This window comes from Chamaea fasciata, unplaced genomic scaffold, assembly GCF_029207755.1.
Source record: "Chamaea fasciata isolate MVZ Bird 193981 ecotype frontalis unplaced genomic scaffold, bChaFas1.0.hap1 SCAF_6, whole genome shotgun sequence".
In the NCBI taxonomy this organism is placed as follows: Eukaryota; Metazoa; Chordata; class Aves; order Passeriformes; family Sylviidae; genus Chamaea; species Chamaea fasciata.
The window spans coordinates 58204680-58229960 of record NW_027094091.1 but is presented as its reverse complement, the minus strand read 5'-3'; the positions used below and the strand labels follow the sequence as shown (position 1 = coordinate 58229960).

At 42.5% G+C, this 25281-nt stretch overlaps 1 long non-coding RNA gene across 1 annotated transcript; it reads right to left on the bottom strand.

The window, feature by feature from the left end:
* Positions 1-18790: 18790 nt before the first annotated feature.
* Positions 18791-25061, bottom strand: LOC136291436 (uncharacterized). Its single transcript, XR_010721532.1, has 3 exons — positions 24832-25061; positions 23099-23238; positions 18791-18872 (listed from the first exon to the last, which is right to left on the bottom strand). It is a non-coding gene; the product is annotated as an uncharacterized lncRNA (long non-coding RNA).
* Positions 25062-25281: the final 220 nt, after the last annotated feature.

The window sequence follows — 25281 nt, the reverse complement described above, 5'->3', positions numbered from 1 at the left end:
AGGAGGAGAGCCTGAGGGAGCTGAGGGAGAGAAGCCCTGGGGGTCTTTTCAATGTGCATTAATAACTGGTGGTGAAGTACAGCAGCTGAGGAACAGACCCACTGCCAGCTTCATTGCATCTGTTGTAAGAGTAATTTTTGGCAGCTGGAGCCATCGCCCTTTAAATTGCTGCGGATAAATCTGAGCAGTGCTCAGGGATCAGATCTTTTATGTAAAAGCTTCCATTTAGTTCCTATAGGATAAGAAAGCAAGGGTCCACAATAACTCATATCTTTCTTCTGCTTTCACAGTGGAACTAAATTGATGTCCAGTTTTGTTAGGGTCTGAGGGGACTTTGTGACACCTAGCAGTGTCAGAAAAAGTTTTAAACTGAGTACATTTTAGCAACTAAATACTCTGCCTTTAAGCAAAAGGAGGGAAGTGAAATAATACATAATTTTATGACTTTTTATGACCAAATGCTTCTCAATCTTGAGCAATGGATGAGAAGAAATGGCCACAGGTTGTGACAGGGAGGTTGAGACTGGATATTAGGATCAAAGGGTTATCAAGCATTGGAACAGGCTGTCCAGGGTAGTGGTAGTCACCATCCCTGGAGGTGTTTATAAGATGTGTGAATGGGGCACCTGGGGACATGGTTTAGGGCTGGGATTGGCAGTGCTGGGTTCATGGTTGGACTCCATGATTTAAAAGCAATTTTTCCAACCAAATTGATTCGATGATTCTGTGATTTAGAGCTTCTTTAAAAATCCTTGACTGGATGTTAAAATTCAATTTTAAAAGCTGCTTTTAAATACTGTTCACCTTAAATATGAGAGGTCCTCTCAGTTTTTACAGAGAGCATAGTCCTTCAATAGAGCAATGTCATCCTAAAACAAAGATCAGCCTTGCCTAAAGAAGAAGTCTCCTTTCTTTTTGATTAGGTTTGAAGGTTTTTGCGGTATATTTTAGATGGAATCATTTCATTTTTTAGATATACTTTGGTGCATTTTTATAATTTAGGATTTTGAATTTTTATAATGTACTTTTAAAAATGTATATGGTGATTTTTTTCTCATTTTTCTTTACAAGTGTAATCAGTACAACTCTTCATTTGTCTGCATCATGTGCTCATGATTGGTGGATTGCTGCTATCATTGTTCTTAAAAGCACTGAATTAATAAATGAATGTCCAATGAGTCTCAGCTAGGTGGCATTGGAAAATGCATTTCCATTCTCTAAGGAATTTATGCAGGCACTGAGCTGAAGAAGCTGCTTTACCTCATTTCTTTGGTTCTTTTGACCTAGAAGAAATCTTCAAAACGTCAGTGTAATTCCTTACACTATACAGGTTATATCAGGAAATATCTCAGGAACTTTTTCCACAGCAAATTCTGAATAAATTTATGAAACATCTCATTGTGCACTACTCTCAATGAGCAGCCTTTAATTTTTGTTTTGATTCTGCATCCTTATTTTGTTAGCTTTTTTTTCCACTCCCACATTTGTACTTAAAGATGTGATTGTTGTTGTTGTAGTCCTCTTAAGAATCCAGCTTCTGCCAGCACTGAAAGAGACTTCTGCTTTGTTTTCTGCTTTGGTAGTAAAGCCTACATTTGTTTTGGGCAAAACAAAGGTGCCTGACATGAGCAAACAGAAGACACTAAAAACCATGTTTCTTCACCTGGGCCCTGTTCACTGAAAGCCAAATTTAAATTCATGAGGTCAGATTTCTGTGCATTTGCAGAGTGTTTTGCACCTGTGCTCACCTGCCTTGCTGTGCTGCATCCAAAGGATTCTGTGAGCCTGTGGAAGCAGCTGCTCCCAACTCTTCCCTCATCACATTCAGCTTGCACTGCAGATGTTTTTCATGTACTGTTCAAACTCTCCAGCCAAGCCTGGTCCGTCCAAAAGAAGCATAAAATCCAGAAATAGCTCCATATTAGAGTTTTGAGAGGGATTATGAGAGGTTTTCTGCATAAAACTCTAGTATGATCTCAGAGGATGTTTTGAAATCCCCAACAAATTGCTTCTCACAGAGGCTGGATTAAGATCTGTGGAGTAAATGCAGTTACAGGACTGTGCTACATTGCAGCAAGGAATGAGTAACAAACACTTGAATTATTACTATTATTATTATTATTATAAAAACAGCTCACAGTTGGTAGGTATTGTGATGCTTCAATCTTTTAGTCCTGTTGTACAGTTTGAACTACAAAGGTTTGAGATGCTCCTGTAACGGACACAGGAGCTGTATAATCTCCCTCTGGCTTTTAGTACTTCTCTGGATCACAACACTGAAGCAAAAACAGAAGAGAACACACAAGCCTGAGGATTTTGGCAGTCATTGTTTCCCAGAGACCACGTAGCAACTGGTGGCTACACAAAAAGGAAAAAAATAAAGGGGAGGGCGTGTCTCTCAAAATTCATGCTCTATTTGGTTTTCTTTTTTTAACAGCTTATGTACATTTTGGATTCTGTATTAATTTTGGCTCACCTGAAACCTTTCTATTATAGCTACTAATCCCTTACATTTTTCTGTCACACGTATTTTTTTATTACTTCATTTTCTTTTCAATACAGCTCCTCCTAAATTGATGCTTTTCTAAGATTCACAGGGAGGAGGCTCTGTGGGAGGGAGGAAATTTAATAGGGCTTTGTGTAGGAGGATGAGCAGGTCAAGGAAGAGAAGGTGATCTTCAGGTTTTAGAAGGAAGGAGAAGAACAATATCAAAATAATGAGATGAATTTAACAGAGGATGGAACAGCAGAAAGTGAAAGGAATTGGGACTAAGAGCCTGTTTTAGGGAAACAGGAATCAATGGCAAGGAAATGCCCAGGGAGACAGTCCATACAGAGCAGTAATGAATCTGTTCTTGCTTCAGGAACAGAATGGAAACAGGAATGAAATATTTAGAAGATTGCAGTTTTACCAACCTGCAGTGTCTTTCATTAGGTTATTAGAAGCATGCACCAAGGAACATTCTTTTACTTATCTACCTGAGGAGTCACAAAGTGATCAAGGATTGTCTGACTGGATTAACTGTGGTATTTTGCATATCAAGGCACTCAAACTGACTACTTTGCAAAGCAGTCAGGTACTGTAAGCCAGTAGCCTATTGTTAAGCATCAGGCACTGTGGAAGCCAGTATTTCCTGAAGATACAAATCTTTTACATAATCCTTTCTGTATTATCCCCTATATCCTATCCCCACTAGATTTATGAAATGAGCTATTCGCCACTGATCCTCGCCACTGATCCAGTTACTCCAGTTAGGACCAACTGAAAACAAAAAAAGTGCTTCCACCTCAAAATGCTGTGAGCATCTAGCTAACTCAGGGGAAATGGGAGAGCTGAAGAAAATCTACAGTCTGGTAGTGGGGATCCTATATTAGAACAGAGAATTAAGGTGAAATTAGGAGGTAGGATTAAGGAATTAATTGAGCTAAGGTAGATCTAAACAATCTCCATTGCATCATTCCCTCTTGGTCTGGTAACACTTGACCAGATGGTAAAACATTGATAAGAGGTGCTATGGATGTTACAGCAATTCATTTGTGCAAGCACCAACAAGGGACACAAAGCCAGTCCCAGCTGTTATCTTGATGAATACTCTGAGTGAAATTCATCTTCTTTATGTTGATAAGAGGTGAATTGCGGGATGAGTCCATGGAGTTGTGTGGTGACTTAAATATGATATCAAATGATCTCCCCAAATGTTACTGGTAAAAGCAGGACCATTGTTATCTCTGCAGCTGCCAGCCACCTACTCACCTGCCTAAGGGATAAGCTGATCCATTTCTGTTAATGAGGATTAGATGCTGTTGTGGAAACTATTGATTTATGTATGACCAGATAAATGAAATCAAACTTGTGATAAGTTATTGCACTTTCAGTAAAAAGCCCCAGCAGTATCCTAGCACTTGAAAACATTGAAGAATTCTGATCCAGACTATGATGCACAGCAGGCACATTATCCTGTCTAGAATTACCTTTCATTACTGCTATCTGCTGCAGAGTTTCACAAAGGTGCTTAAGTGTTGTTTCACTCTGGCTCCGGTACTACAATCCTGATAAATGCAAAAAGGCCCCAAAGATCCAGAGGTTTTTTTGTTGTTTGTTTGCTTTTTTTTTTAAACTTATTCTAATAGTTCTCAAAAATCTGAAATTCACAGAGAAAATTTCAAGAGAAAACATTCCTGGGAGACTTTGGTTTCCTCACATTCATGCACAGAAGGCTAGAGAGATGTTCAATAGGATTGTTTTAATCAATGATCTGCATCAGATGAAGAAGCTGTACACTTCAGGTCACTGGAAAATGCCAAAGGAGGAGGAAAACAGCAGAAAGTTAGCAATGCATATCATATTTTCCTAATTTTTGGTCTATTTAGGAGTGGAATTCTTTTCATATGGGAAAAGAAGAGAGATGGGAGAATGCTGCAGAAACAATTGCATGATTGTGATTATCTAACAGCCAAGTAGGCATTGGAAATCTCTAGACAGAACTTCCCAAATCACGGCACATGCAAGTGGTGGTACACAGACCACTGCCAAGTGCTGGTCAGGAAAGTGCCAAGAACTGCTGCTGCCTCAGGGGCTTTCAATAGCTACATCAGGTGCTGCACATCCTCCCCTTCAGGCCTGCCCAGAGATCCCAGAGCACATTCCCAGAGGCAAAGGCTCCTGTGAAGAACCTGGTGAATCCTCCTTCAGTTAGCACTGTCTGTGTGATTCACTTCCAGACACTTTGTAAATCTGAGGGAAGATGAACAGTCTAAGTTATCCCACATCCTACACTTCCATCATTCAGAGTGCCCCTGGTAGATATTACTACTTTTTTTTTTTTAAGTATAGCTAATTTTGCACTATAATAAATTTTTAAATTATTCCTAATTAACTATCTTTTTTTTTAAATCATGCAATTTTTAATTACTCTGCCAAATTCACCACTAATTGGTTCCCTATATATTAAAAAGCTAGCTTTCTTCTGCATGTTTCCATTTCTTTGTTATGTTCTTATGAGCTTGCAAATCTGTAAGCACTTTTCTCCATTTGCAGGCCAATGGGGGGAGGTCAGGATGTTTATAAAGACCTGGAATTCAAAAAAATTCATTTTGCATTTTAGTTTTGATTACTGCCACTTAAGCGTAATGCCAACATCCATCCAGTTAAAAGTTCAGGTTCATTGGAGATTGCTTTTTTTCCCAGTGAAACACTGCTAATCAAAAATGTATGAGCAATGCTTTCATGAGTAAAACAAAAAAAGAAAGGTAAAATAGTCTCATAAAATAAAATAAAAAATGGAGAGTGAACAACTTTCTGTTCTAACATGGCCATCTGTCATTCATAAAGACATCACCCCATTAACCTGTCTAATCAACTCCATTCTTTTTTCAAAGTTGGTTAGGTAAGTTTATGAGGAGACATAGACGTTCTCTTGATTAAATCTGTTGTAAAATGGCCTCCCTGGTGTTCTGCTTTGTGTGCATTTACACATATAAAGGTAATTACAAGTACATATCACTACTGTAAATTCCATGCTTGTCATATTACAGTACACGACATTTTCATTTCCTCCTGGTGAAAATGAAATCTGATATTTTCTGTTCAAGCAATAATGACCAATTAGAATTTGTTATTATTAATGTTTATCCAAAAGTACTCCAAGTCATGAGGTGGTTTCCTGCAAGGCAGCTGAATTTATAACGTGGAAAAAAGGGGGTTGACATGTCGCTATACCACCTTCAGCCATTCCCTCTCAAGCCTGGTTATTCCTTCAGCAAACAGGGAGATTCCTATGGAAAACCCACAATGTAAGTGTCTTGGTTTAGGAAGACAGGTATCTGCTAGGTAAAATTACAATCAGAGGCTCTTTGGCAAAGATTTGGGAAATAGGAACAGCAGTTCTTTACTAGTATGTAATACAAAGCAAACAAACACAAAAAAAAAAAAAACTCCCCCCCCCACCAAACAACTACAGCATTAATGACAAAACGACAACAGTACCAAGAACTTTGAGGGCTTTGTTTCACAAAACCCAGGGCAGTTTGGTTTCGGTGTCCCTGCAGGATTCTCAGAGCACCAAGCTGGAACAGTGGAAAAGTCCCGGGCTGGTAGCTGGGATGGCAGGGTGTCCCGGCAGGCAGGGGCAGGATGTCCCGGCAGCGCAGGGAGTGCAGGGTCACGCTGCAGCAAGAGGAGCAGCGCCGAAGAAGCTGAAGACGAGGCAGAATAGCGGCCCAGCTTCTCCTCGGCGTGCTTTGCGGCGGCTGAGATCCTCGAGGAGCGGCTGACACGCGTCTCCCGAACGCCGGAAGCAGAAAAGCCCGCAGCCGCCTCAAGCTGTGTCTTTTACCTGCGTTATCTCCCCCTTCCACCTTTTGTCCATCTCTTTGTTTCAGCCAAGCACTCTCAAGTATCCAACACCCGGTCCCCTTGGCAACCCGTGGGGAAAAAATTCCCCAGAGAAAGAAGGAACAAACCCAACCCCCAACAGTAAGGAAGAACATTACTGAGTTCAAGTTTAGAAATGAAAACCCTGAGATGAGCTCAGCTAGTCAGGGCCTGGTGCTAATAATGCCAAGGTTGTGGGTTTGATCCCGGTATGGGACATTGACTTAAGAGTTGGACTCCGTGATCCTTGTGGAAGCCTTCCAACTCAGAATATTCTCTGAAAACATTCCTTTCTTTTGCCCTCACAGAAACTTCAGAAGTCTCTCTCTGCCCTCTCCTCCCTGGCATTTTGCTTTTATCACAGGAAGCAGTGCTCAGCTGCCCTGTGGCAGTCAGAGGCAGTTGAGTTGCACCAGGCCCGGCACAACGTGGTCAAGTTATCTACACCAAGATTGCTTCAGTGCGCTTGGGTGCCACCAGCAACTGGGGGAGCTACTGCAAACTGACCCTCGGAAGAGCTGCCCAAAAATGAATCCAAACAACTGCGCTGTGCCTGGGAACCACAACAGGAAGGCTTCTCTAGCCTGTGGTCAAAGTTTATGGAGATAGCTCAAATACCGAATAAGTTTCAAATACCTAACTGGTCACTTAGGGAAGTTCAAAAACAGGTTGTATTTGACAAAATGCCAGTTTTTTCCACTGCAAATTTCAGCATTTGGATTATTTTTTAAATTGCCTACTCCTTTTGTTTAAAATAAAATACACATCCTCAAATCCTGAAATGTGTAGATTTACACATATTGAGAACTTTCCAAAATTCCTTCAATAGTGATGGAAAGCACCCTTATTTTTAGAGGGGTTTTGAGTCTGAGAAAAAAAAATTTTATTTGACATCTTCCCTCTAGAAACTTTCCTCTCTAGACGTAACCTGAGAGAGAGATGACACACAAACCCACAATGAAGAGAGAGGAGGAAAACCAGCTCTATATTCTTTGGAAAGAGAGAGAGGGTTAAAAAAGAGCAAGCAGTTGGAATTATGTTGTTGCATATCATAGGACAGAAAGCAGATGTTAACTTTTGGTGTGCTCCATTTGGAAGATGGATCAGATCTACTCTACTCTCACTGAAATTCAGTGGAGGAAGCTGACTGGGGAGTGTTACAACTCAAGGAATGGCCAGGACATCTCTTGACATGTCCCAGGGTATTAGAAATTCAAAGGCAGCCTAAAAATATCCACACATGAATCAAATACCCACAACCTTGTCTCAAGCATAGAGACAAGAAGAATGGAGAATCTGACTGGCCACTTTTTCCTCTTTCCCGGGTCATAAGCGCCTGTGTCACAATCACAGACAAAATGTGGCAGCTGTTTCACCACCTTCTTCCCTCTCTGAAGGAAACTGACACTTGGAAAAACAAGGAGTAAGCTTATGGCACCTTTATGGTCTGAAAAAAACAGGATATGATACCATGCAGCAGCTATTTTTAAAAAATTTAAAAATCATATAGTTTTGAATGATTTGTCCTTCACTGGCTCTTCCCTATTTTTTTTTTTCACTGAAAAGTGAAGGGAGTTAGTATCATAAGCAGAGAGTAGAAGTACCAGTGGCAGACAAAAAACTGAACTTCCACTTGTCCTGTCAGCCAATAGACAGGATCTCGTGAGAAGCTATGGATGTTCCATCCCTGGAAGTGTTCAAAGCCAGCCTGGATGGGGCTTTGAGCAACCTGGTTTAGTGGGAGCTGTCCCTGCACATGGCAGGCAGGTTGGAATGAGATGATCCTTAGGATCCTCTAAACTCAAATCATTCTGTGATGCTGTGACTCATAGCAGGGTGCTCTGAAGGGCAAAGGGCCACAGAGACTGGCCAGTCTTGGATGCCAACCTCCTGAAAGCACAGGGACCATCCACCCAGAAATGCAGGAAGATGGGTGTACACACCAGGCAGCCAGACTGGTTCAACAGGAAACTCCTACCTCAGTTCAAATGTGAAAAGGAAGTGTGTGGGGCTGGAAGTGGGGATGGGCTGAGGAGCAGAAACAGAAGTTTTGTGGCTCTGCAGGGATGGAGTTGGGTGTTGCTGCTACACGTTGCCAGACAGGGTGTGGAATCAACAACCTTGGAAATTTAAAAAAAAAAAAAAAAGCTTGAATGCATAAAACCCTGAGCAACCTGACTGCACTTTCCAACCTAAAATACTCAATGATTCTATGTTCTTTACAGAAATCAGAGTTGAAGAGGCCAGCCTTTCTTCAGGGCACTGTCCACCTGCGTTTTTACTCTACAGAAAGGCTACTTGCCATTTTAACTTAGTCATATGAAATGAACCTAACTTAATCCTTACCGTCTCGTTTCTGGCAGTCTTTCTTTTAAATTTGTGTGACATGTATGTACCAGTATATGCATTTCTTTCTTGAAGGGGATGTCAGTTTTCAAATCAGGATCTGCATTGTTATGAGGATTTAAAGACAGAATCAATTAACATCCTGATTTAATGCACGGTAGAATTGGTTTTTTCTAAAGAAATACAGACTGAAGTCTACCTTTTCATTGCTCCTTTCTATGTACACAGGCAGTTTATAAATGTATAATGTGATATTTTTTAATGGGTGGCACTTCAAGTTCTTGTTAAAAATTGTCTCATTTTGAATATTTGGGTTCTAAAAAAAACAGATTTAAAAACGTTTTCTGATAGCCAGTCACATCCGAAGGAAAAAATCCATGTGTTGTTAGCATGATGAAAACTAAAGAATACAAGAGTAGCAGGAATGTTCTACAACAATCACTTTTTATACAACATTATATATAAATGAATAGATCTAAAAATATTTATAGTAGGGAAGTGAACTAGATGACTTCTTGATGGCACTTCCTGTAAACTATTTCTGTGATTTCTTTGTCAGGATATCCCATTATTACAGATGTAAGCCCAGGGCTGAGAAGTCTTTCTGCATAAGCTCATGCATATTAAAATATGCTGAGGTCTCTTTAGTTAAATCATCGTATTTAGCTAAAAAAGATCCAATAAAGAAGGTCTCAGTGCAGAAATAAAGGTTTACATGATCTGGTAGTGCAGCTGGACTGATTTTGATGAAAATGTTGTGGGTCTTCTTTTCCCCCCTTTTATATTTTAGGTACACTTCCAGTAGAACGGCAAGGGTATTTATCCATTTCAGAAGAATCTCTCTTTTTCAACTTAAACTTGTATCTTAAAAGGATACAGAATTAGAAGAGGTGTTATCAGATGTTAGCATGTAACCTCACTGTTTAAATTTAATAAGTATAGCAAATTGGAATCTTGCTTAAAGAAAGAAGCAAAAAGTGAGCAAAGGGTTTGGGATTCAGCTGTAAAAAATAACTCTAAGCATCCATGTGTTTTTAAAGGCTTGAATTCCAGCATTACAGGAGTGTGAATGTTGTTGGGGACTGGATATAGTATTATTCTAGTGATAAGTCTATTTGTTGGTTTTTGAAAAAGAATTTTCCACTAAAATAGTAGCTGCCAAATTTCCTACACCACTTGCTTCCCTCAAATATTTTGGAGGCTCCCATCATCTTAATATAATCTGTAAAAGGGATGATTTGGCCCTGAGATCACATATGCAGCAGTTCCTGTCACACTTCAGACAGCTGGTAGTCTGAAAAGCACAATTTGAAAACACTTATGTGAGCAAATAATCATGTTCTCCACTTACTAAATTAATTTAATGAGCCACATTGTAAAATAATACTGCAAGCCATTCCCGATCCTTGAGATGAAACATGCTACTCTTCAAATAATGCTGTACAGTGAAATACTTATTCCTTGAAAGTGAAAAAAATCACAGAAATATCTTAATTTAGCTGTGGGATCTGATCGTTCATATTTTTAACATATGGACCCACTAAAAGTGATGATTGGGTAAATAGACATTCAGGTATATGCCTTTTAGACAAAAAACTTTAAAGTCTCATTTTCTTAATTTGCAGTGGGTGCTGGATAAAATGCATGAGGAAAGTCAGATTTTTTTTGCCAACTACAGCATAGTGGAAATCTTCTTGCATAATGAAGTGTTAACTAAGTCATGCTTTTGGAGAATGATTTAAAGTGTGATTCCAGCACCAAGAGACTGTGAAAAAAGCAGGGCACCATGGTGTCTCAGTAATTTCAGCATAGGATATGTTGAGTTTGCGAGGAAAAAAAGGTGGGAATGTTTGGTTTGGGATTTTTTTCCCCTTCTTAATTTCCAGCTGCCCAGACTCCTCCTCTGGGAGTTTTACATCTCATGCATGATTAAGTGGAATAAATTATCATGAGACTAAATTGCATGATTGACTGCAGCTGACTTGGCAGGAGAGAAGGGGAGATTTTAAGCTGCACCAGGGGCAAATTTGGTGGGCATTAACTGATAAAGAAAATTCTCATCCACCTCACTAGAGCTCTTTTACAAAATAATATCTTATGGGAGAATCAGAACTTTCAGAATAGCATAACAATGAGCTATAGCATAGCAATGAGCAAACAAGCTTGTATAAGAAGATGCATGATATCCAAGTTACAGGAAAACTCACTAGCAATTTTATGGACCAATTCCAGATTGTTCTATCAAGCATCAAGAAAAAAACCCAGGGAACTGAGAAGCACACAGATAAATAAAATTTTGATGATCAGTCCTTTCCTTAGGATAAAAAAAAAAAAAAGGAAAAAGAAGAGAGAATACACAAAAATGCCCTAAAACAGGTAAATCTGAACAATCAACAGAAGCATAACCTAAAAGAGCAGAGAATTATGGAGGACAGGCATTATCTGTCCCCCCACTCAGTTTAGATAATTTGCAGAAGTGAAAAATTAAGAGGCAGCATACAACATCTGGCCTCTACTCCCTACAGAGGCCACATTTAATTGTACTTACACTAAGAGACGATTACTTTGTCTTAACAGCTTTCTGCTCTTTCAACCAGAGAACTCTTAGGACTCTGGCTCTACCTGTGCCCTCCAAAGCAGCAGCAGAAGGAAATGGACGGAGTTTCTGGGAGAGAGGGCAGGAGTGGCCACTTCCAGGGAAGTGGGTAATATGAGAGGTGAGAGGGGCTGGAAATTCACTGTGCTCTCTGTTATTACAAAAGCTGGGAGGTGATCCATGCTAACGGTAGTTTTTTCTTCATAATTTATGTGTTATGCCATGATGTTTTGCTACAGTGGGATCTGAAATATTCCAAGTATTTTTAATTAACGAGGACCCACGAAGGAAGAATTATATATCCATGCAAGAAAATAGGACAGCAGGGAGGTTCTCTTGTGAGCCAGGACTCTAAAGAAAATATTGCCAATGAGGCATAAGGCTGCCTGCATCTGGACTTATACAGTGCTGTAAATATTTTGGATGAGTGAAATAATGTAAATTTGAAGCAAAATCAAAAGCAGAGCATTAAATAGGCTGCAGGAGTGCCATAGAAGAGCATATCCTCACCAAAAATGAACACTGGGTGACAAAGTCCTTGGACCTTGATTTTTTTCCTCCCTAAATTACACCTGAACTGTTGACCAATGTTATTCCCAATGAAATTCAGGTTTAACTAATCTATTCCTTAATACCTGTTTTATTTTGTAGGCAAAAATAAAGTGTTATACGTGTCAAAACTAAATATTTTTCCTAAATTAGAGTATTTTAATATAAAGTTAACTGAAGTGAATTTGCCATAGAAGTGGGCCATCAGGATCTGGCTGTGCCAAGGTACAGAGCTGGCTTGGCTTTTTTGCTGTGCAAGTTATTTCTGTAGATATACCCTGCCTGTAAGGTTTGCTAAACTAGAAGTGCAAAAACAGTTGTAGGAGTTATCTGAGAAGGGGAGAGGAGGATTTAAAACAAAGAGCTTGTGTTTTACTTTGCTTATAAAGTGAAAGCAAAGGGAAATTTGGAGATAATGTGTATTATGTTTGCTTTCTGACAACTAAAATAAAAGAGGAGATACTTTTTTTACATCTGGAAATAATAATTGTCTTGATTCAGATGCTAAATAAAATGTGGATAATTCCTCCCTCAAACATGGAGTACATAAATAAGTTATACAAGAATACTGATTTTGTTGTACAGTATATTCATAAATATTAGATAAAAGAAGAATCTCAGTTACAGAAAGCAACAAAAGCTAGTGTAGTCTCTTGGGTTTTCCTTTTATTAAAATAAATTAGTAGTGTTGCTTGGATTCTTAAAAAAAAAATTCTATCCAGAAGTTAAATATGTTTAAATAAATGGACTGCACAGATTTCCAACATTACAGTCAGATTTCTGGAGAAGGTTTCTTGTTTTTATTCTTGTAGATTGAAAAATATATTTTATATAGGGCACAGTTTCTGTTGATTACTTGATAATAGTTTTTATACGATGTATTTTTAAAAATGGTTTCTAGAAAAGAGTCTGTTTTGGTAGGAACTAAAAGTTTTCACTGGTGCTTTAAAAAAAAAGACACCATGAGGTTACATTTCTTAGGAACATTTAAAAATATCTTTGACACATGTAGCAATAAGAAAGTGTTATTCAAAGCTTGATCATTTAAAGAGAATTAATACAAATCCATTTTGTTCAGACTGGAAACCTAAAAGGACAAGACTAAACAAGACTTTCATACCACTTTTTAAAAAAGTAGAACTAACAGTCATATCCTGAAATGTTGATTGAGCTGTGCACTCTTAGTTCTCCTTGGCTTTAAAGGTGCCCTTCTCTTTGTCTGCAGTGTGTGATAAGGGAAGTGACTTCTCCTTTCTTAACCTGTATAAAGATCCTTGGGACTGATTTGATTTAGGGAAGCTGACAACAGGAAAGTTTCTGGCACTTCCATTGTCCTTACCTTGCATCATGGTTGCTAGCAAAGGGCACTACAGAACCTCTTCATGTTGAGGAAAATGTTGGCAAAGACCAGTAATTTTGGGTGGTATAGACAAGATCTCAAAACAGATAAGCAGTTGCATGGAAATGGACAAAGCTAGAGGGGAAGGCAAACTTTGCTTCCTCTGTGTTTCCAAAGATTTACAGGACACTACATAAAACATTCTGGCTTCTGAAGTAGGAAATCATGTTTATTCCTAGATGGGGGTTAAAGCCCTTCATAAGGAGACAAACAGTTCCTTTTCCCACAAAGGCTTTCAGCTAGAAATAGAAATGAGTTAGACCTTATTATTTAAAGTGAGAACTTCTTTAGACCTTAATCATTATCTTTACACATACTTTTAAAACCCAGTGCTAGCACAGACCTGTATTTCATTACCAGTTCTGACCATAGGAAATAATTTTGTCTGACATGGTGGATATAAAACCCACATTCACAGCTTACCTTCACTTCTGTCTCCTGCCAATCAGCAGGAACCCTCATGGGCTAGTCTGATGGGGCAGTAGACAGGAACACCTCTGCTGCTTACAGCCTCTGGTGAAGCCAGCTGTTTTCTTAGAGAAGTTCCAAAACCTAATGAAGCCCTTTACTCAGCACTGCTAATACCACACCTGGAGAACTGTGAATGCCCAGGTGGCCAAGAAGGCCAATGGCATCCTGGCCTGTATCAGCAAGTGTGGCCAGCAGGACCAGGGCAGGGATCCTTCCTCTGTACTCGGCACTGCTGAGGCCACACCCCAAATCCTGTGTTCGGTTCTGGATCCCTCACTACAAGCAGGACACTGAGGTGCTGGATGAACCCAGAGAAAGGAAAAGGAGCTTGGGAGGGTCTGGAGCAGAATTGTGATAAGGGAGATAAGGGTGTTTAGTCTGGAGGAGAGGAGTCTCAGGGGCACCCTTACTGCTCTCTAAAACTACCTGAGAGGAGACTGTAGACAGATAAGGGTTGGTCTCTCCTCCCAGGTAATAAATGACAGGACAAGAGGAAATAGCCTCAAGCTGAGCCAGGGGAGGTTGAGATCGGATAATTAGGAAAAATGTGTTCACTTAAAGGGTTGTCAGGCTGTGGAACAGGCTGTGTGGAGAAGTGCTGGAGTCACCATCCCTGGCGGCGTGCATAACCCATACACAACCCATTTGCTTTTGCAGTTTAGATGTGGCACTTGGGGACATGGTGTAGCGGTGGGCTCGGCAGTGCTGGGTTAGCGCTTGGACTCGATGAGCTTAACCCCTAAAGGTCCTTTACAAGCTGCAGGGCTCCGTGACTGTGAATCCAGCTCAGGGCCGGGATCAGGCGCACCAAGCCCGTGCCGCAGTGCCTCTGTTGTGCCGCCAGGTGGCGGTCGTGAGCGCGGCGCTGCCTGCCCGGCCCCGCCGTGCGGGCGGGCGCTGCTGCGGGGCCGCGCTCCGGGCACCAGGCGGCGCCAGCGAGCCCCGGGCGGGCGGCGCTGGGCGGGAGCGGCACCGCCGCGCTCCCAGCCCCGACTGCATCCCGGGGATACACAGCCTCTGGATGGCCCTGCGCTCATCCTGCTGGGAGATCTGCGCTATTGCGAAGTCACCCGGGGAGCTCGTTCCAGCATCCAGCGCGGGATGTTAAATTACAGCTGACGCTGTTTCTTCGCCCCCTCCGGGCAGGAAAAACCCCCAAGGCCAAGAGAGGAGGGGAAAGGAATGAAGCGTCTTGAGGCACAGGTTTCGCGGAGGTCACAGGACTCAAGTACACTACTTTTGCTGGCCATCATTATGGGAAATAAATACAAACGCGGACATCCTGGTCTCTGAGGAGGAAATAAGCTGCTTTTTGTCCCGCGTTAATAAGCTCCCGATAAAGTTTACTCAGAGGCACTGGGCAGACCCTGCAGGAAAGCACCCTCCAAGCCATTCCATTCCTTGAGCAAGGCAGACCAAGTGTTACAGTGTTGAAGGCAGTTCTTATCTGGCAATTACTCTGAGATACTTAAATCAACTTACTGTTACCATCTTGGTCCCTCCCCCAGTTAAGGAGTTGAAAAACTCCCATCTCTGCTGGAGTTCTTTTCCCGTGCACAGATGGAGATTCAATGCACAGGTTTAGCCATGGCAGAGTTTGCCGAGAGTGGGATGCCCTGGGAACCCAGATACCTGAACTACTCCTGCCTGCAGGCACCACCCTGCAGGTTTCCCTCAGAGACCAAACTGAAGCAGGGAATTTAAAATGTGTTTTCCAACGGTTGGCTCCTGTGACACTGTGCAGACAATCCCTATGACAGCTGCTGATGGGGGGAACCACAGCCCTGGCCAGGCACAGGCCACAAGAACAAAGATCTCATCTCACACACACAGGCTGCAGAATCTCAGCAGGACTTGGCTGGTACTCGTGTTTGTGCTCTTCTTCATGCAGCTGGCACTCACACCATCTATTCAAGGAAAGGGGAATACTTGCTAATACAAATCAGTGCAATAGGAATTGCAATGCTTTTTCTCTGACTGGCACGAGGGTCATGTTTCCTGGTTTATTTCTGTACCAGAGGCCAAGGTTATATTTAAGTGCCCTTTGCATGTTTGCTGGGAATGAGGGAGGCAGATGAGCAGACACAGGTCTCAGAAGAACTGCTGATTTCAGACCTGGTCTTGATGATGAGCAGCAAGACACAAAAGTAATTTTGTCAGTGAGCAATGCATTTAGAGATACATTGCATTTCCAGTGGAGCAGGGGTTGACTCTCCTGCACAGACAATGACACAAGGGAGACTGTGTCATTGCTCTGTAGGGAGACATATTTTTGCCCATGGAATGATGTAGGGAAAGGGCATTAGAATAACTTTGCAGCTCACCTGCCATCTCACTCGCAGCTTTTGGTGTTGCCCAAGATATCTATGAGCATTTTGGTAGGAAAAGACATTATGAAAAGCCACTGTGGTCCTGCATTTGTAATTCTTTGTCATGGTTTAACCCCAGCCAGCACTTCAGTCCCATAGAGCCTGAAGGGAGAGAATCATAAGAGTAAAAGTGAGAAAACTCATGGGTTAAGAGAAAGACAGTTTAATAGGTAAAGCAACAACTCCACACACAAGCAAAGGAAAACTAGGAATTCAGTCACTGCTTCCCATGGGTAGGTGTTCAGCCTCCCCCAGAAGAGCAGGTGACTTGGGAAGACAAACACCATCACTCTGAATAATGAACATCCTTCCCTTCTGCCTTTTTGCCTCACCTTTACATGCTGAGCGTGACTCCATGTGTTCTGGGATATCTCTTGGGTCACTTGGAAACACCTGTCCCAGCTGTGTCCCCTCCCAGCTCCTTGTGCAGCCCCAGCCCCCTCACTGCTGGGGTGGGGTGAGAGGCAGAAAAGGCCTTGGCTCTGTGTAAGCAATAACAAAAACCATACCTGTGTTATAAACACTGTTTCCAGCACAAATCCAAAACACAGCTCATGCCAGCTACTGTGAAGAAAAACAACTCTGCCCCAGCCAAAACCGGCACAGCCTGCTTCTATGAGAGGCCTCAGTTATTAAAAAGGAGATACGAGAAGGTCCCCTAACCACAAAAGGTTAATGCCACCTTTTGTGGGGACCCCAAAAGTCCTTTTCCTTTAGCACCCAAGAGAGACACAATCAAAAGCCTACATCTTTACCCAGCAAGGCTGCAAATAAAACCAAATGGATTTTATTTATATACCTCAAAATCTCCATAGCAATATACTCATTCCAGATAAACACAGCATCACAGACAGGTTTTCTTGGTGTCAGGCAATTAAGCCTTTATCAAGGTATAAATCGAAACACCAGGTTACAAATCCTTGTCATCAAACATTGCTGGAGGTTGTGTTTGCCTGACTCTTTTCTACAGCTCACTAACTGTATCTTTCTGGAATATGCTCTTTTAGATTTGTCAGAGAGTAATGCAGAACTTGAATTCAGGTATATGGATGAGTCTTAAAATATTGGAAATGACTTTGTGAACATTTGTTAAAGCTGCTTGTGCCTTCATTCATTGGCTGTTATGTTCACTTGAACCCATGTCATGTTATTATGGAGAAGTGAGCACAGACATAAAGCTCAGATATGTCACAGCTAATTGTGTTGGACTCTAAAGAGCCTGAGGGTCTGTCCTGTCAGCTGGATTGTGCACCTGTAACTGATACCCACCTCCCCAGTTTATACATGTTGGGAAGGTGCCCAGCAAGGAGCTGGGCCATCTGCCAGCTCACTGATTTCTGGCTGTCACAGACCGAGGTCTGTGAAATTTGACTTTGCTGTGCTACACTATTACTTAAGTGTATTACCTGCCCTATGAGGCAAACAAATCCAATTTGCTGCTGCTTCTGTACACTGTCTTGTACTGGGCACTGTGCTTTTCTTTATTCCAGCCTTACAGCATCAAAGCTCTCATTGAAATAAGATGTAAAATGGAAGGCAACAAACAGTCTGCATTAAGTGACATTTTACTGTGCAGGTCATGCTGGAAGGAATCCTGTTTATCTCCTCTCTGTTGCTCATAGTCAGATCTTTTAAAAAGGAGAATATTTTTGTATGGCTTTATCAAACATTTTGAATGTACTTTATGCAAAGGTCAAGTGTTCCTATGTGGTCAATAAGTGATAAGTCATGATTCACAACCATTTGAAATACCGGTTGAAAGACAATCTGAAAGTGCTGCTTTTCCAAAAGCTCATGCAGGATTCAGAACATGCTGAACTCAGAAGCAAGTACATCATGACTGCTGTGGGAAGTGGAGGCCAAGCAAAAAGGGACAAGGTGCCTGTGAAGAAGAGGAGCGATAAATCTTGCAGGAACAACAGCCAACTCCATTCACCCTTCACAGGGTATTAATGCTAACCCTAACAGCTGGCCTTGGTTCCCCTGAAATGAAGACACAAGGGCCTGTGTCTCTCCATGTCTTCCGTGTGCCAGAGTGCTGCTTTTCAGCCCCTACAGAGGTGTCCTGCAGAACAGCTGGGGCTCCTCCTCAGCTACGCAGAGTCTGCTTATGGACAGTGCATGTGGAAAGGATCCTCCACTCCCTCTCTGCAGTTTGGGCCCAGATGTAAAGCAGCATTTTGGAAAAGATGCACTCTAGCATCTCATTGGCTGTTCCCACTGTGATTTACAGCTGTTAAGACAGAAGCAGCACGTACACATGTTTTTGTTTGTCGCAAGGGCGTTTAAAACCAGACCTTGTAAATCTGCAAACAGCAGTGGTGTTGGCAACACACTGTGCTCTGTGCAAGGGAGAACTCTGGCCAACCATAGCTGGAGCATGAGGATCACAGGGAGGAAGGGAATGGGGCCAGAGAAGGGAAAGATTGAATAAAAGTTAAATGTGCTCTCACAAAGCATTTTGGCTGGTTCTGTGCTACAGGAAAAACTTTTCTTTGTGGCACCAAGCATAAAATAAGTTTTTGCTTATTTAAAAAACATGGGTCAAAAAGCATTAGAAAAAGAGTCATTTCACAGTGGTGTAGAAAAAGATGAGAACTTAAGTACAAGCTGGGAGCAACCTGAAACCCCAAATGAGAGAGAGGGAACATATTCATGCACAGATGCAACTGTGCAAAGTGACTCACCTGAAAAGCAAAAGGCTGAAGAGCTCACAAGAGACTCCAGCAGCAGAGACTGAAGGCACATGGAGCCAGGACCCATGAGAATCTGTAAGGGAACGCTTCTGTTTACTGAGGTTTCCCCAACTGATGGGATAACCTTACATGTTTTCATTCAGGACTACAGCCGGGCCAGGCTCCCCCAGGGTTAGAATACAGTAGGTTGCAGACTGAATCAGGATATGCCTACCTGCTCAAAATTACCATTCCCTTAGCTAGCTGCAAAAAAAACAGGTAGGCTCTGCCACCTCCTGTCACAGTAAAGCCAAGAATTAGGGCCATTCTTCATTTTTGTTTTCATCAGTATATACTATCGTTTCTTTCGAAACAATTCTTTTCAAAATAGGCTTCTGAATTACCCTCCACTTGGTATTGGAAACACTCAAGTAACATTCCTAAATATCAGCCTGCTCAGGTGGATTAAGCACAGTGGGACATTTAAGAGTGTAACCATCACACCTCCACCCTGTCAACCAAGCTAAATGCAAATATTACTTCTTTCCTCTCCCTGTATTGAGCTGTCCTGAGAACTAAGCAGACTTTCCCTTCAAATGCTGACAATACAATTTGTGTCATTCAATCAGCACAAATGTTGAGTTTCAAAATAATCAGAAGTGGAAGATGACAGCAGCAGATATTCTGCAAGTGCAGAATCACAGCACCCCAGATTCCCAGTGCCTGTAATGGGCCAGTACAGAAGGTAGATGGCAAAGCAGCTCAGATCACACACAGAACATGCTTCTGCCTGACACTCCCATGGCAAAACCAAGGATCACATGCAGCTGTAGCTTCCATTCCATGCTAGACATGATTTTGGATGCATCCATCTTCCTGTGGACCTGGTGCCATTCATGCTAAGGCAATATTAGGATTCTCCCATATTTCCATATGCTTTGGGTCAGGACCTGCAAGTTCCCAGGCTCACTTATAAACACAAGATTTCAAGAAATTGTTTGCATTTCAAAATGATGCTTCAGGATTTCATTTTGCATGTGGGCCCTGTTTTTTCTGGTTTTATACAAGCATATAATTATTTTGAATATTGCTTCAGTTTTGGTCTTACAGAAGAGGTATGGATTTACACGGCTGAATGATAATTATCCTATTCTTATTTGCTCTTAGGATAAAGCAGTAACCCTTTCCATAACGGCAGACGGTGGCTGGATAACAACTAGTAAGCAAAGATGAGTAGGAAATAAAAAGGAAATAAAAAGGAAAAGGATATAAAAACTGCTAGCTAGTACAAGAATGCCACAGACTGGGTCACATATAAGCTGTCTTCTGTATGACTTCTACTTTGAGGAATTTGTGCTGATTTCTACCTTCAAACCCACGAATACAAAGTAGCAATTGCTTTCAGAAAGCACTCTCTTTTTCTGTGTCAGTTCTAGAAAAGCCTTTCTCTTGAGGGTTCCAGAAAGAAAAGCATGGCCAAGCAGGAAGCTACTCCGACACATCAGGCTCACCTAAAGAAACACAAATATGAGAATCTCTTCAAGGATGCTTGTCAGCAATTACCTCACTCCACCAACCCTGTTTTCCAAGTCTGTCCCCAGAGACCCCAGCACTGCTGGGGCATCCAATGAGGCTCCCACAGGGCTGATAACAAACACCAGGCAGGTGCCCTCCATTAGGATCACTGTTTAGGAAATTCCTCTGAGCACCATTTGTTTTCTTGAAGATGCTCAGCTCAGTTCTGCTAAAGCTGCCTTAAATCCCAGATGTCCATGGCAAATAAGGAAGCCAATCCAAATCAGAATGAATACATTAAGTGGAAAGCTTTGGAGGAGAGCAGGAGATATTCTTCTCTACATTAATGATGCCTCCAGGATTCTCCATCATTAATGGCTTTACATTCCTATTGATCTTAAATACTGAATATGGGGTTGAAAGATAAATTATGCGATGCCTCAGACAGTTGAGATGTAAGACAAAAAAAAAAAGAAAGAAAAAGAATGCAGGCTGTGCAGCTAAGAGCTGTGCTTGTTCTCTCTTTTAGAGGGGAACCACAAGTCTCAAGTATTGTCTTGCAGTAGGGGGGTGAAAAGTAGATGAATGAGAAATAACCTCCCATTCCTCGGGGCTGCTGGACAACGCAGCCAATGTGAGCACGGCCAGCTCCTCCACCCCTCGGGATGCCGACGTCAGCTCACCAGCAAGAGGTGTGTCCTTGCTCGTCTGGAAAAAAGCCTGGCAGGCAGCGAGCTTCCCTCTGAGCTCCGGGGCTGCCGGACAGTGCGGAACTGCGCATGACCTGGCAGTGCTGGGAACAAGCGACTTCAATATTGCAAGGCGAATCCGAGTCCAGCAGGATACTTAATAGCGTGCGTCGATCTCTAAAGAAGAGTGGTTGCCAAGGAAACCACTTAAAAGCCTGCTTTAAAATATTTGCTACATATCCAAAAGCCACAATCATTTCCTGCTGTCAAATTACAACAGCTCTTCAAAGATCATTAGGAATATTCTTTAATCAACATGGCAAAAGGAGCCACGTGGTTCTTCTCAGTAGACAGATGACTGAATTCTGATCTGAAATATTATCTTTGTAAAACCAAAGCTATGACACTGAAACAAAATCAGCTCTGCTACTGAGCAGCCCTCCCAAAAATCAGATCTTTCAATTCCTAATACAAAGTTATCATACATGGCATTCTCATATTTTGGAGTATCACAGCTTTAACTTATGATACTTCCTAATAAAATCACACAATCATTTAGGTTGGAAAAGTTCAAGGAGCAATTCAATGTACACAGCTAACATGCTGTAATTGGAGAATGCCAATGGCACAATGTGAAGGGCTAGGAACGTTCTGTTCTAACTCACTTTTCCCTGTATTTAAGAAGACATATTCTTCACTAGGGGCACAAAAAGATCAGCCAAACCTTTTTTTAAAAAAAATCTGTTTCCAAATAAACTGCTTGAGTACTCCAAAGCCATTTAAAGTGTCAGGATAAACAATTCAACCACTTTCTTTTACTTTCAGAAAACACAGTGCACTGGGTTAGTTAATTTCCTCGTAGCAGCCCACAGTGCTGTGGTTTGTATTTGTAGCTGGAGCGCTGTTGAAAGCACAGCAGTGGTTTGGCTACTGCTGAGCAGTGCTGGCACTGCTCCCTGAGGAGGGGGAGTGGCAGTGGCTTCGCTTGTTGGCTGCTGTTATCCCACCACACTTGGGATCACCAAGGAATGAAAGCTGCCTTTGGTTTGAATGACAACAGGCAATCCCCTAGGCACGCTCTTGATCTGATCTTCCCACCACAGTGTTTGGATCCAGCTTATTTTCCATCTTCACAAGGACAGAAGCAAGCCATGTCATCTGAACTGAGAGGAATCCTGTGGGAACAGATGTACATCTGACTCCTGCCTTCCCTGTGAGTGAGAATGGGTTCAGAGCCTGCAGTTTGATCTGGGCAGTCCTGGGAGTGTGCTAAAGCTATACCACAGCCCTCCTGTTTCAGAATGCCTTCTCGTCTGTGATTAACCATGAGTCCCAAATGAAGTAGAAACTTATTGAGTGAGATAACCAGAGGAAACAAGATTACCATGTTGCAAAGTTGGAGCACAGAAACTTTGTCACACCACCAGTAAAAGTATTGAGCATGAGCTTGAGAATTGCTACACATCATTTGAGCAGTATCAAAACCAATATTTTTTTTATTTCTTGTTTCTAAACATAAGGCCTATTAGCCTACTTAGTCATGTTTCAGTGTTCACACTGTGATTATTTATGCAAGCCCAATACCTGGCAAGAGTGCCAAAAAGCACATTTCCCTGGAAGAAGAAAACTGCTTTTCGCCCACACCCTGAGGACTGTGTACTGCCCTCGTCAGCAGGGAGAAGCATGGCTGTTCCACCAGGGCTGGGGATAAGGGAATGGTGAGGCAGGCAGGAAGCTCCCTGGCAGTTCCATGGCACCTGAAGGAGAGCCAGGCCAGCTGGGGACAGCAACACAGGTTAGCTGCAATCCAGGGACCACCAAGCCTGACCACAGAGACAAGCCAGGTCCAAGGCCAAGACAGAGGATCCATCAACCAGGGAAGTACAGGATCAGTGAGGTACAAGGCCAGGCATGGGCACACCCACAGCATAGCTAAGGCAAGGGCCTGAACTTAAATTTGACTCCTGATCCAAGGAAAAGAGATCCCCAATAAGCTTTCCTGCAGCTCTTTTCTCATGACCAATGTCCACACCGAGAGCTGGACTCTCCAGAGCTGTCCATGAGCACACGCAGCCCAATGGCCATGGCAGGGGTGGCCTTTCCCACAATAGCTCACCTGATTTTGAAGGGCTGCCTTTGAAAAGCGCCGTGAGAAGTTACAGCTGTTGCCAGTTATTCGAAAGCTGGTGTTAAAATAGCAGCCAGTTCACCCCAGCCACAGGATGTTTTCTGGTCTCTTCTGACCTGCTAGCAGACCTAGATTGTACAGACAGATAATTTACGAGGAGTGTACCATAAGGAAAGATTCTTCATTTATGAGGATAGAAAGCAGGGTGTAAAAGTAAATTCCCCAACCTTTAATGTCATGTGCTGGTGAGAAGAACACGGGCTTCAGAACCACTTTGTCCTGCATTTATAGCTTGGTCTGAGATCTGATACATGGAGATTCCAACAGACATTTGTTTTCCCCCACCCAAGAATTCCAGCTGCTGTGTGTTCAGTTACAATGCTGGGCAGAACAGCACATAGACAACCAACCTGCCCCTGCTCCCAGGAGTTTGGTTTGTTTTCCAGCCACACAAGACAGTTCCAGAGTAAGGGTTTAGAATTTGAAGGTGGAAGCACACAGGAAAGAAAGATGAGTGGAAAAGGGAAGAGGCAGCAGGAGAGAAATAATCACAGAAAAATATGTGCAAATCATGAAAGAAAAGGAGAAAAAAAATAAAGTAGAATAGGTGGAAGTGGGGAGAAAGATCAGGAATGTGACAAAGCAGCAAAAACAGAGGCAGTAAGACAGAAGAGAGAGAGAGAGAGAGAGAGACAACCTTGCAGGAGCAGAAATTCCTTGTGAGGAGAGCTGGAATCTAGAAAACTCAAATCATTTTTTAGGGAAAATAAACTTGTGAGGGGAAAGACCCAATTAACTGTTTGCAGTCAAAACCAAATATTGCACAGTACAAGTTCCTGCCTTTCCAGTTTCAGATTTTTTTTTGCCTCTTGTCCTCCAAGTGCTATCAGAGGCCCTTCAAAATACCAAATGCTGCACTGCAGCCCATCCTGCCTGCCCTGTGCTCTGACCTGTTCCTCTGCCTGTTCTTGCCATTGTGCCCTGACCTTGTCTTCAAGCCTTCTGCCTTCTCACAAAGCTATTCTTATGCTCACTGCCTCATTTTTTCCTGCTGCCTCTCCAGATGCCTCCCACTTGCCTTCCAAAGCCTTGTAAAGATAAGAGCAGTTCTACTGCACATAAGGGCTCAACATGAAACATTTATCATTTCCATGCTGGCTTTTCACTGCCAACTCAACAGGGCAGAAATTGTCTCCCAGCACTTGTGCCTCCATATCGTGTAGGACCCTGGCACTTCTGGGAAGACCCCACTGGTGCTTCTCTGTAAATAGCAATAGCTGTTTTACAGATAATATGCTGGTTTTCTTCTCAGCAAATTTACTGTGCTAGCTTGGATACACTCCTGTATGAATCCTTTGTGCTCAGGAGAACAGCTGCTCTCAGCCCAATGCCAGGAGAGTTAGCAGGAGAGCTTTGTTTTTCCTGTCTCACTGAGGACAGGAAAAAGGGGAACCAGAGAACAACCTGCAGTGGCAGATGACACTATTGCTATCCCAAAAGACTCCCAGGATCAAATTCCACTCTAGATGCTGTGTGGGACACCACACATCTGGAAACCACAACAATCTAGAATGTGCTGCCATGCTCACCTAACCCTTCCTTCTACAGGCAGGGCTGTACAGTGAGAGGTCTGAGGAGTTTTATTTTTGCTTTTCTGGCCAGAAGAAGCTGGCTTTTGCAGCAACCAAAACCTCACTCCAGCAAAAGAAAAGCTTCTTTACCTTAGGAGAAACTCGACAGTGACCTCCTTAAGCTCCTAAGGAAATTGTGCTGACTCTCATTTTTCTCTCAGGTGTCTGTTTCCCAGTGCTCTGGTCTCTGGCAGACAGCACGAGGTGGAATGGACGACGTGTTTCAAAGGCTTTTGTAATCAGAGCCATCTGATTTGCCAAAGTGCATCAAAGGTCAGAGACTGGCAGTAGCACAGCGTGGAGCAAGTTATCCCTTTAAACTCCTGATGGGACACGGGTCACGTCAGAGGGCAGCAGGGCTTTGCTCACGGAAACAGCTGCCTCGGAGCAGCGCACCCAGCTTTAAATCTTTCGGAGAGCTGTTCCGTAAGGGCATCGCAGCTGCTTCCAGAGGCCTCTGGGGCAGCCGGTGGGCAGCAGCTGCAGGCGCAGCCCGGCTGTCCTGGCCTGGGCTCCCACCTGCCGAGGGCGGGCTGAGAG